Raw genomic sequence first — 12,701 nt, 5'->3', positions numbered from 1 at the left:
TTGATTCTTTTCTTTAAACTTTTCCAAAAAAATTCCTTGTCTAGTTGTCTTACAATACTTGCCATTAATGTCATTCTTAACTAGAAGACTACAAATTAAGTTAGGTTGTAACTAGGATAGAGACAACTTAGTTAAGTAGGAACTAAGTAGGTTGTAAATACTAACTAGGAACTAACTACTAACTACTAATTTGGTTCGGTTTGGGTTGGTCGGTTTGGTCGGGTTGGGTCTTCTTATGAACAACCCTAACTAGAGGCATTGCAAGACCCATAAGTAGATAAGTAAAACAGAAAAAAGTAAGTAAAAATGCATATTGTATATTTTATAGATGAAAAGTAAGAAAAAATCTATCAATTTAACACGAAAAGCCCCAATTCACATGTTCAATAGCTCAAAAAGAAGTTCAAAACGCTGTGAAAATGCAAAGCTAGATCTCTTTCAATCAAGAAAATGGTTGGAAGTTGCAAATTTGGGAGGGAGCGGAGGAAGAAGAAGAAAATAGGGAGAACGAAGAGGGGAAGGGGGAAAGAAGAAGATTGGCGAATTTTATTCCTCAAACAACTTGTTTTTTGGGGTTTAATAGGAGGGGAATTGCACCTTTCCAATTCAATCTTCTATGATGAATTTTATTTTCAAGCTTCACAGGATATACCCTCAGCTCCATGTTTCAAGTAGCAATGCTTCATCAGTTGGGCTTTATTTTAAAATTTGAGGAATAGTGGAGGGCAAATTCGATATTTCGTTTCTTTCCATTAGCACTTAACGGCGATGTCAATTTTTAGAAACAATAAGGGTACTTTAAGATAATATGTAAACAGTAAGGGTACAGTTAGCCAATTTTGCAAACAATAGGGATAGTTTAAAAGATTTACCCTTTTTTTGAACCCAAAATTTACTCCCGATGGAGGGGTGGCCACCGAAGCTTTATTCATATGCAAAAAACCTTGGAAGGGGGGACGTAAAGCCTTACCCCTCACACTATATAGAAGAAACCCGACTCATATAAACAACAAGTGTCCAAGAAACCTAAAAGCCTTTACCCTTTATTCATTCACTTTGGATTGGATATTTTGAAAATTTAAAAGAAAATGAAGGACAAAAGAGTCACAAGTGCTTATTGGAGAAAAAAAACCACCAAACACCCAATACAAAAGAAGTGCTTATTTTTTAAAATGAGATCTTGAAAAAGATAGGTGCCAAATGCAAATAAGTGCATATTCGAATAAGCACTTGTTTTTAAACACTCATTCAATAAGCACTTACATGGTGTTTGGAAGCAAGGGTGCTTTTTGGGACCGATTTTCAAGAAAAAAGCCCATGCTTCCAAGACCCATTTTTCACAAAAAATATGCTTCTGCCACGTAGGCAGTGAGCAACACTATGTTGTTTGGTAAGGTGATTTTCATCACCGTTTTTCATGTATGTGCACAAGTAAGCACCACATAGGATACACATCAATCAACCGTTGGGGTAAATGGTTGGTGTTTCATGCATCGGTGGGGTCCCGATTTTTGAGGCATGCCCGACTTTTTTATAATCGGCTAAACCAAACAATGAGATACACGGGCATTTGTTGAAACACCTATGTGGATCCGACGTGGCACCGTTTTTTTGAAAAACGGCCATGGTTCCAAACATCCCCTTAGTTTTAACATAAGCACTCCCAAACATGGCCTAACTGCTTATACAATAAGCACTTATTCAATTTTTTTCTTCCAAAATTATCCCTAGTTGAATTTTAAAAAACCACTTATAAAATTCTCTATTTGAATTTTATAAAAGTGCTCTCGTAATAGTATTTTTATAAAAGTACTTTTAAAAGTGCTTTCGTAAAAGTACTTTCATAAAAGTGCTTTTAAAAAAGTGTTTTCATGAAAGTACTTTCGCAAAAATATTTTTATAAAATTACTTTCATAAGGGTATATTTTAAAAAGTTGAAAGAAATGAAGGACAAAATAGTCACAAATGCTTATTTAAGTGCTTATTGAAGAAAAAGACTACCAAATGCTCAATATGAAATAAATGCTTATTTTAAATAAGCACTTTAAAAAATTAGCTGTCAAATGCAAATAAATACTTATTCAAATAAATACTTGTTTTTATGCACTTATTCAATAAATACTTACTTTTAACTTAAGCACTGATGCAGTGCAATCCGGTCACTCCTAGCTGGCGCTCGCGTGGCTCCTGAGAGGTGCCTGAGACGAGAGGAAAGAGGAAGAACTCCCGGGGGGTTTCCCAGCGAGAACGCTCCGATGCTTAAGTTAGAATTGTGTGCAAGAAGCAAAAGGAGAACGAAGGCTAAGAGTGAAAGGTTACGCAGGTGATTCGAAGATACCTTGTTCCTTGAGATTAAGCCTCTTATAACTGAATTCCGTTGCTTCAGGCCCTCTGACTTCTAACAAGGCAGGTATAACCGCCACTGTCAGTCTGCCACAGCCGTCACAAGCAAGGCTGAGGTGGCCTACACGGGACCGTCGTTGCAGGGTACGTGTCTGTCAGGTACGGGACACCTTTCTAAAGGTGGCAGGCGCGGCGAGAGGGACAAGCCTGCTGTCCACAGATTTGTCGGGTATGGCGGTCGAGCAGGAAGCCCTCCTGTGGTATACCGAACTACCCTCCCACGAATTACCCTGAGCCGGGCTGTCCTTTGAGTGACAGGTCGCATGTAGCCGGTTATGCCGAGCTAGCTGCCCTGAGGTGTCAGTGCCTCAGGGTGTCTTGAGAAGGATCGGTGCGTTCTTGCTTGGGAGCGGCCTGAGGTCCATTGGGAGGAGTTCGGGTCATAAAAGGGGTCGGGGCGCCCCAAACATGGGACCCCCCGAAGTGCCTTGACCCTAGGGAGGAGGCGCGGGTAAGGCGGCTCCCGACGAGTAGTTTACTCGCTGAGTTACCGAGTTGAACTCGGTGGGACTTTCCCTCCGAGTTATGCTCACGCTCTTTGCGCTGTCATGCTGAGTCACTGTTTGAGCAAGGTCACGCCCACGTGTACCCGTGCTGCGAGGTCGGGCCAAATCACCCTCCATCAATTGCCCCCCGCTCCCTGTGCTGGCGGCGATGACCCAGTGCGGGGAGGTCATGACGCGTCGGGTGGATTTGGCGTCGGTTTTCATGCTGCTTTGTCGCGCGCTCCATCCAGTTGGGCTGGTCTAGTGTCCGGTTCGATTAGAAAAGACTCGAGTCGCATCTAGTTTACGCACGGATCTCACGCGATTTGGACTTTGCGGACGTCAAAAATGCGCTAAACCGCTTTTGCCTCGAGGAACCCGCAGCTGTGGCTATAAATAGGGGGCCCCTTGGCCATTTTCTTCACCACAAAGCTCTCGTCGTTAGTGTTTGAGCTCGCGTCGGAGGTCTCTTAGCTCGAGTCTTCCAGTTCGTCCTGCTCTCCTAGTCCGGTTGTGTTTCTTTTGGTGAGTCCTCCCGAGCTTCTTCCCTCCTTTTCAGTTTGTTTATTCCCTTTCGTTCTCATATAGCCTTCCCACTGGCAACTTCCAATGGGAGCACGGTCCCAACGAGATCGTGATCTTTAGGGAACAACTGATAATCAGACTCTGACTTCCTCTTCACCCTCTGATCGTTGAGGTGTTGATACACTTCAACATCACCTTGGACCAACTCCACCCAAACTCCATACGAAATGTGGTGGGGTCCATCTCTCTTTGCTTCGATCGCTCCCTCTCTATAGATTTAGATATTCTTAGCACAATTTTGGCTATAAAGAAGAGCGCTTCGGGCGCTCTCCCCGGGCATAGGCGGTCCTAATACCTGTCCCCCCACCCGGGTTTCAAATTCATGCACAAGCTCTCGAGCAAAGTCCCAGCTTGGAAGCGAGACTACTTCGTAGTCCGGAGCAGTATGGGGTGGCCCTTCCCCACCGATTGGAGGATAGCCGTTCAAGACCTTGGCGTCATCCTTGACGGGAAGACCAAGAAGGCGCTCCAGTCATTGGCTCAGCTCGGATTGAATTATAAAGACTTCACTTCTGAGGAGAAGCTCGTCCAGGCGAGCTTGAGCCCGGGTAGGTTTTCCTTCACTTCGGTTTTCTGTTCATATGTATACTTCGGGTTGCTAATGTCATGTTTTGCTGCAGGTCCCATGGAGGCGGAGAAAATAGACCACCAGAAGCTTTTCCGCCAAATGAAGAGGAAGAAACGCGTAGCCAAGAAGGCACGCATTGAGTCCCCGCGAGCTTCAGCCGAGCCCCAACCTCCGTAGACTTCAGCCTCGGGGCCCGAGGTGGTAGTCGCGCCTATTGTTGATTTGGAAGAAAGGGTCGTGCCTAAAGGGCCCGAAATGTCAACGAGACCTGCCGTGAGGCCCGCCGAGTCTGCTGTCAAGCCCACCGGACTTACCGGTGAAAGCGTTGCCGAGGCCAACGCTGCTGCTGTCGGGGCTCATCCTGCCGAGGCTACCGTCGAGACCTCTGGGAGTTCCACTCGTGATGTGGAGATGACAGTTTCTAGCTCGGAGGGTCAAGGGAGCCAAACCGTCCTGAACCCCAAGTGCAGCCTGAAGAAGAGTACGCTGGCTGCATACCCGGGGGAGGTCAGCGAGTGGGCTGAACTCACTCCTGGTCAGCTCGGCGCCCGAGCTGCCACTCATACTATGGTGGTGAGTCTCTCATCTTCTTCTCTTTTTCTTTTCCTTTTCCTTCTTTTTTTTTGACTGGTTTCCCTTTTGCAGGTGAACACCACCATTCGCGCCTTGACCCTCCAATCAGATTGGCACCTAAGGCGGGCTCTGGAGGCTGAGAAATCGTCTCGCGCAGCCCATACTGAGTTGAGGGCAGCTCGTTGTCAGGTTCACCGCTTGGAGAGTGACGCCTCGGCTCAAAAGAAATTCATCGAGGTGTTAATGGCAGAGAAGGGGGAGCTGACTTGAGACAAAGACAAGTTGAGGGCCGAGGTGAACGGCCTTAAGGTCGGTCAGGAGGCCTTAGGGCTCGAGGTGAGTAGCCTCAAGGCTGAGTGGGATGCCTTGAAGCTTGAGGTGCAAGGCCTCAAGGAGGCAAAGGGGAAGCTGGAGCATGAAGTGGGGTACCTCCAGGAGGACATAAGGGAGAAGACTGCAATCTTCGAGGGTGCCCTTGAGGAGGCCAAGACTCAGGCCGTCATTGACTACGTCAACTCTTCCAGATTCGACGACGTGATGACGGAGGCCTACCGTATGGGTTTCAAGCTCAGTCGGTGGCTGATCAGGCACCTCTACCCCGAGCTGGACACGAGCGCCATCACTACTTCGCGGATTACTGACGACATCGTGTGTCAGTCAAAAGATGACCCCGATTCTGAAGATGAGGGCGCCGAAAATGAAGCAGAGGATGCTGGTCTAGATACTGTCCCCGAGGGGGTCCCTGATAGAGGCGATGAGCTCCTGAAGTAGTTTGCTCTTTATACTTGTAACTTAATCTTTTCCCTTTTTCTTTCTTGTAATTGAGGTGTCCTTAATGAAATTTATGTAACGAATTTTCTGAAATGAAGAAATTTCTTCCTCTTGTCAAAAGTTTGCGCAATTCATTTATGTCGAAAACAGTTATCTCACCCTAAGCTGTCAACCTGTTGAGTTGGACTTCCGAAGTGGGTGTTCCTTAACGGCCATCGTGGCCCCGAACTGTTTAGTAGGGGCAGCCTCGTGTACGTCAGGGTGAGGAACATAGTAGGGCACATGCCCACCCTATCTGTACACGAGGTAGGTTGCTGTCAGTTGTCCTTACGGGTTTAACTCTTCGCATGCCAGGGCAGGCTATTTGTCGTAAGGTTTGTGTCCGAGCCACCTGTACCTCAGGTGCTGCAAGTACTTAGTTCATGCTGATGGGTCAACTTAGCTGTGTATGCTGCCGAGGTTTCTTCATTAGCTCGGCGTTTCAGCCCTTAGGCTGGAGGAGCAGCTCGTGGCTCAATCTCGAAGTTTGCCCATGCCATAGAGGCGACTGGGTCCTGTTGTGCCGATGTCATATTAGCTCGGTATTCTGGCCCTTAGGCTTTGGGAGTGGCTCGTGACCTACTCAATTCTTACAGATAGTATTGTCTTAGGTTGACAATATTCCATGCCCGAGGTACTTGTTTCCCTTCGAAGGTCTCGAGCTCCTACGTTCCTTCCCCGAGCACTCATTTCACTTGGTAGGGACCCTCCCAGTTGGACCCGAGCTTGCCAACGTCAGGCTCAGGTACCATAACTTTACGAAGGACCAGATCGCCAACGCGGAGGTTCCGCCTCTTGACCCTGGCGTTATAGTACCGAGCTACTCTCTGCCGGTAGGCTGTGGTTCTGATGTACGTGAGGTCCCTTACTTCATCGAGTAGATCGAGGTTGGTATGTAGCTCATCTTCGTTCGTCTGATCACTGTATGCTTTTAGTCATAGCGTGGGTACTTCGATCTCTGCAGGGATTACTGCTTCAGTGCCGTAGGTGAGATTGAAGAGTGTTTCTCCCGTGGCGGTCTTCTCTGTCGTCCGGTACGCCCACAGAACACTGGGTAGTTCATCTACCCACAATCCTTTAGCTTGGTCCAACCGTGCCTTTAATCCACGGAGGATGGCTCTGTTCGTTACTTTTGCCTGACTGTTTGCTTGAGGGTGTGCGACTGAAGTAAAGTTCTATCGGATTCCCATGTCTTGGCACCAATCTTGGAATTTGATGTCTTCGAACTGTTTGCCATTGTCGGAAATCAATACCCGAGGTAATCCGAAGCGGCATACGATGTTTTTCCAAAAGAAATTCTAGACATTTTGGGATGTTATCATTACGAGGGGTTCAGTCTCTACCCACTTGGTGAAATAGTCCATTGCTACCACTAAGAACTTCCTTCCACCCATTGCTGGCAAGAATGGCCCGAGTAGATCGATGCCCCATTGTGCAAAGGGCCACGGACTGGTGAGATACTTGAGGTCGGCGGCGGGTTGGTGGTGAATATTGGCATGTCTCTGGCATTTGTCACATTTTCTAACGAGTTCAACGACATCTGCCTTCATTGTTGGCCAATAATACCCTTGTCGAAGTGCTTTATGGGCAAGGGCTCTACCCCCCAAGTGCCCACCGCACAACCCCTCATGAGTGTCGCAGAGTACGAGTTTGGCTTCGGTAGGCCGCAAGCAACACAGATAGGGGAGCATGTAGGATCTCTTGTACAGCTGCTCGTCTATCATGACATATTTGGCTGCCTGGCGCTGCACCCTTCTGGCTGCATTGCGATCTGCAGGGAGGGTCCCATGTAGCAAGAAGCTCGCAAGCGGATCAATCCAGCTCGGCTCTGCTTGGGCGACGGGAGCGACCTCCTCTGCCCCCTGAGAATGCTAGGCCGATACAGGTCCTCTATGTACACGGTTCTCATGGTGATGTTGCTAGTACTGGCTAACTTGGACAGAGCGTCGGCCTCAGCGTTCTCCGACCTAGGGATCTGTCTGATGAAGTGTGACTGGAAGTCGAGCAGGGCTTCTCTAACTTTGGTCAAGTAGGCAATCATGGTTGGCTCACGAGCTTCATACTCGTCGGTGACCTGGTTAACCACGTGCTGGGAGTCACTGCAGATAACAATGTGCTTTGCTTTTACTTCTCTGGCTATGGCTAGTCCAGCTATCAACGCCTCGTACTCTGCTTCATTGTTAGACGCCGCGAACTCGAAACGTAGCGCGTATTCCAGTTTCGTACCGCTTAGGCCGTGCAGAACTATTCCGGCACCGCTGCCCTGTTGGTTCGAGGAGCCATCTACGTGAAGGATCCAGGGCTCCTCATCCCAGCTCGCGCTTGGCCGAACTAGGAGAGGTGCCACACTGGTTGCTACCTCACGGGGTTCGGACTCGACTGACCCGGGAGCTTCGGGTGGGAGCCTTGCACTCAACCGTCCTGGGAACTTTGGAGCTGAATGTGCATTCAGCTATGAAATCTGCTAAGGCTTGGGCCTTAATGGTAGTTCGTGGCTTGTACTGGAAGTCGTACTCGCTGAGCTCAATGGCCCACTTCGTCAACCGAACAAAGACCTCGGGCTTAAGCAACACCTGCCTCAGAGGTTTGTCGGTGAGGACGATAATAGTATGAGCTTGGAAGTACGGGCGGAGTTTCCGAGCTATGATTATCAGTGCGTATGCTAGTTTTTCCATCTTCGGGTATCTCGTTTATGCTCTCTACAATACTTTACTAACATAATAGATGGGTCGTTGGACCCAATCTACTTCCTTTATTAGTACCGAACTGACCACTTCGTCACTCGCCGAGAGGTACAGTTCTAAAACATCGCCCTCCTCGGGCCAGGTTAAGGTCGGCACACTAGCAAGGTATTTCTTGAGCTCGTCGAACGCGAGCTGGCAATCTTGGGTCCATTCGAACCCTTTGCTCTTAATTGCCTTAAAGAACGGTAGACAGCGGTTCGCCGATTTAGACATGAAGCGGCTCAAGGCGGCTATGCGGCCATTCAACCTTTGAACCTCCTTCAACTTCTGGGGCGGTCTCATATCTACAATGGCCTTAATCTTATCCGGGTTGGCCTCAATGCCGCGCCAGTTAATGATGTATCCTAGGAACTTGCCCGAGGTCACACCAAACACACACTTGTTTGGGTTCAGCCTCATATTAAATTTACGTAGAATTTCAAAAATAGAGTGCAAATCTTGTATTAATTCATGAGAGAATTGAGTTTTGACGACCATGTCGTCTACATAGCATTCTACTTTTCTCCCGATTAACGGCACAAACAACTTATTTACAAGCCTTTGAAAGGTTGCCCCGATGTTTTTCAACCCAAAGGGCATAACCTTGTAACAGTATAGGCCGAATTCCGTGATAAAGGCAGTCTTTTCTTTGTCCACCGGGTCTATCTTGATCTGGTTATAGCCCGAATAGGCGTCCAAGAAACTTAGCAACTCGTGCCGTGAGGTCACATCCACCAATCGGTCAATTCTGGGGAGCGAGAAGCAGTCTTTTGGGCAAGCACGGTTCAAGTCGGTGTAGTCGACACACATGCGCCACTTGCCGTTGGCCTTCTTTACCAGGACGGGGTTGGCTACCCAACTCGGGTAGTGGACTTCTCTTATGAAGTCAGCTGCGAGGAGCTTTCCGACCTCCTCGTCGACCGCTTTCCACCGCTTTGGGGCTAGGTTGCGTTTCTTCTGTCTAACGGGCCTAACTATAGGATTAGTGTTCAGCTTGTGAGTTATGAGTTTGGGGTCTATACCGGGCATCTCTGCCGCGGACCATTCAAAAATATCTAAATTTTGAAGTAAGAAACTTACCAGTTCTGATCGTAGAGGTTCCTGGACGGAAGCGCCGATCTGAAGCGTTCGAGCTGGGTCCACTGTTGAGGTCGGAACCGTGACTATTTCTTCTGTTGGCGCGGCTCATTCTTTGCCTTGCTCCATAGGCCGCTCCAGCTCGAGGTTGTCGGCTACCTTGGTTTTTCCCTTCAGGGCGGCGACGTATTACTTACGGGACTCGGGTTGGTCGCCCCGCACTACTCCCACACCGAAGTCGGTTGGGAACTTCATAGCCAAATGGTAAGTGGAGACCACCGCCCGTAGGACATGGGTGATCGGTCGACCTACTATGGCATTGTAGGGGGAGGGGGTCACGACCACCAAGAAGTCGTGCTTGAATCTGACCACACAAGGCCACGTGTCGACTTCCACAGGTACTGTTATTTTCCCAAGGGGCCAGACTTCTTCTCTGCTGAAGCCTACCAAAGGAGTGTCTGCGGGCTTCAGGTCGCTTCTCTACAACTAGAGCTGGTCAAATGCAGCTTTGAAGAGGATGTCGGTTGAGCTGCCTGAGTCAACGAGTACACGCCTGACCTCAAAGTCGTTGACTCTTAGTTTTATTACGAGCGCGTCGTCGTGGGGGTAGTGGACTCCTCGTGCATCATCTTCTGTGAAGAAAATTGACTCTTCTGTCCTCGACCGCTTTGGGGGGTTCTGCTCCTCCCGGGTGGCTTCACGAACCAAAGTCCAAGCTGCTGCTAAGCTGCACCCCGCGATGATAAAGCCTCCCACTATCATGTGGATGGTTCCCCGGACTGACCTCTCCTTCGGAGGCTGCCTCTGCGGTTGTTTGACCGGCCTGCTGCTGGACTCGGGAGCATCCTTACCGCGCTCCCCTTGTCGACCTATTTTATTACTATTATTATTATTCTGTACAAAGTTTCTTAGATACCCGCGACGAATGAGCTCCTCTATCTCATCGCGGAGGTTTTTACAACTCTCGATACTGTGACTGTGATCTTTGTGAAAACTATAATACATATTCTTATCTCTTTCATTGGGATTCCCCCTCAAACGGGGTGGCCACTTCACGTACGGGGCGTCCTTGATCACCATCAGGATTTCAGCCCTCTTCGCGTTCAGTGGGGTGTAATCGGCTCGGTCCGCTACAGGAGGTCGGAATAATTGACCCGGCCTTGCCCCCCGAGCTGTGTCCTTTTTCTTTCGGCTGTCTCCTTGACTGGAGAGCTCTCCTTCCCTCTTTCTTTTTTCGGGCGCGCCCTCTTCCTTTTGGTTGATCTCCTTTTCGGTGGTTATGAACCTGTCTGCAAGCTTTAGGAACTCGGTTATGATCGCTGGTTGGTTGATGACCATGCCATTTAAACTCTTTGTGTTCACGCCCTTCTTAGCTGCTACAAGGCGTACGGCGGGGTCCAGGCGCGGTATCTGCATACAAGCATCATTGAACCGCTTGATATATCTTCGGATGGATTCTCCCTCTCTCCGTACTATGCTGAGGAGACTTTCTTCAGTTCGCGGACACCGCTTGCTAGTAACGAAGTGGGACATGAAGGTTTGTGCGAACTGCGCCCAACTTCTTATCGACCCAGGTGCCAAGTTTCGGTACCACGTACGGGCTGCTCCCCTAAAAGTAGTGGAGAAGGCCACGCACATGCACGATTCACTGACTCGCGCCAGGTGCATCTGTGACTGAAAGACATCTACGTGATCATTTAGGTCAAACAATCCGTCATACTTGTCAAGAGGGGGGAGCTTGAAGTCTTTGGGCATCGGGACTGCCAGGAGTTTGGAAGACAGGGGGGATGTAACCGAGAGGAGGGGAGCTTTGACTTCGGCCGAGCTTACCTCTTCTTTGCCCATGAGCTCGGGCAAATCGCGGGTGACAGATCAGTAAGCTCGGCGGCGGCATCTCTACTTCTTGGTGGGTTCGGCGTTTGTGCTGCTCACCTCTGCGCTGTCCGGAATGGTTTGTGCAGGAAGTAGCCCAGTCTGCTGGTGATGGCTGCGGATAGAGAGGTCCTACTTAGAATCTGTTGCCAGGACCTCGAACTGGTTCTCAAGGAGTGGGGTTTCAAACTTCGACTGCCGAGGTGACATAGACCTGGTGAGCTGGGGTCCTCCCAACCTGTTCGCCCGCGGTGAGATCGGGGTAGCCGGTCTCTCTCGTCTGCTGCGGGGGGAGGCCTGGTTTTTTGGGAGGTTTTGGGGGACCTCTCCTTGGCCTGAGGGGCGCTCGTCTTGGTGGCGAGACTTAGCTTGCTGCGAGGCTAGGTGCCGAGGCGGGAATTGCGGCTGCTGAAGTTGAGGTTGAGGCAGCTGGGGGAACTGCTGCTGATACTGATACTGGGAGACCTGGTGCAGTACGTGTTGTTGATAGAGCTGAAGTTGCTAGAACTGTTGCATTTGGGACTGCATGGCTCGCATGCACTATTGAGCTGTGAGTCATGACTTAAAACCCATCAACTGTGGGTTTATATGTCAAAAGCTTAGCATATTCATTCAACCCAATTGGTCCTCTTATTGATGTTTGGCCTTTACCAGTATCCAAGAGTGGATCATGATTTAGCAGAAGCGAGGATCATCAAATCAATGGAGATGGACTTGGGTGGGATCAGATCACCAATAAGTAAGAACCGGTTGGTAATGGGATCAATTGGGCGGGTATTCCGGTCAAAGGTCTGCTCTGACGCTTGGAAAATGCCCAAAACTGCTGATTTTTGGTATGTTGGTAGAATTGAGACTGTTGAAAATTTTAAAATTAAGGTTCAGCTTGGTAAGACTGCAAATACAATTATGCACTTGTATGCAGTACCTTGTATTTGCATTCTTCCCAAGCTAAGCCCAATGGACTCAGCTAGGCTTCATTTATTCACTTTTGGTCTGGGCCATGTAACTTGTCTTATTATTGGCTAGGGATGGGCTTGGTTGCAGCTTCTTTTCGCGTCTTGGGCTGTATTTTGGATAACATGAATGAAAGGCTATGGGCCCAAACCAACTAACATAATTTCCTGTCAAAGGGATTTTCCCTAGATCATATCATCAAGGCCAGGATAAAGATGAATGACAGACAGGACACCCCACCATTGGAACTGAGCGATTTATTGTTTTGCCTTTTAATGGATAAATCGATTAAATCATAAAATATGCAAGGGTAGTATAATCTATTCAAGCCTAATGACCTTCAATACTTATTCACTGAAAGATAAACCAATATGGCTGCATTTGGCATTCAGGATTTATCTCCTTTTTGTAGTTAAAAATTCAGTGTTTACAGGAGCATTTTAACTACAAAAAGGAAATAAGTAGTCCTTCAAATAAGGAATGCCAAATGCAGCCTAAGTTTTTTTAGTTTAGCCACATCACTGAGTTTGCAAACGTAGGTGACCATCATCTTCTTGCTCATTAACAATCTAATAGCTTCAAGGTGTATGGTTAAATTTTATATAATTATACATAATATCTAAATCTATCTATCTATCAATCCATCTAGGG

This window comes from Nelumbo nucifera, chromosome 6, assembly GCF_055504915.1.
Source record: "Nelumbo nucifera cultivar China Antique chromosome 6, China Antique-T2T, whole genome shotgun sequence".
NCBI lineage: Eukaryota > Viridiplantae > Streptophyta > Magnoliopsida > Proteales > Nelumbonaceae > Nelumbo > Nelumbo nucifera.
The sequence above is the reverse complement of the archived record's forward strand: the minus strand, read 5'-3'. Positions refer to the sequence as shown.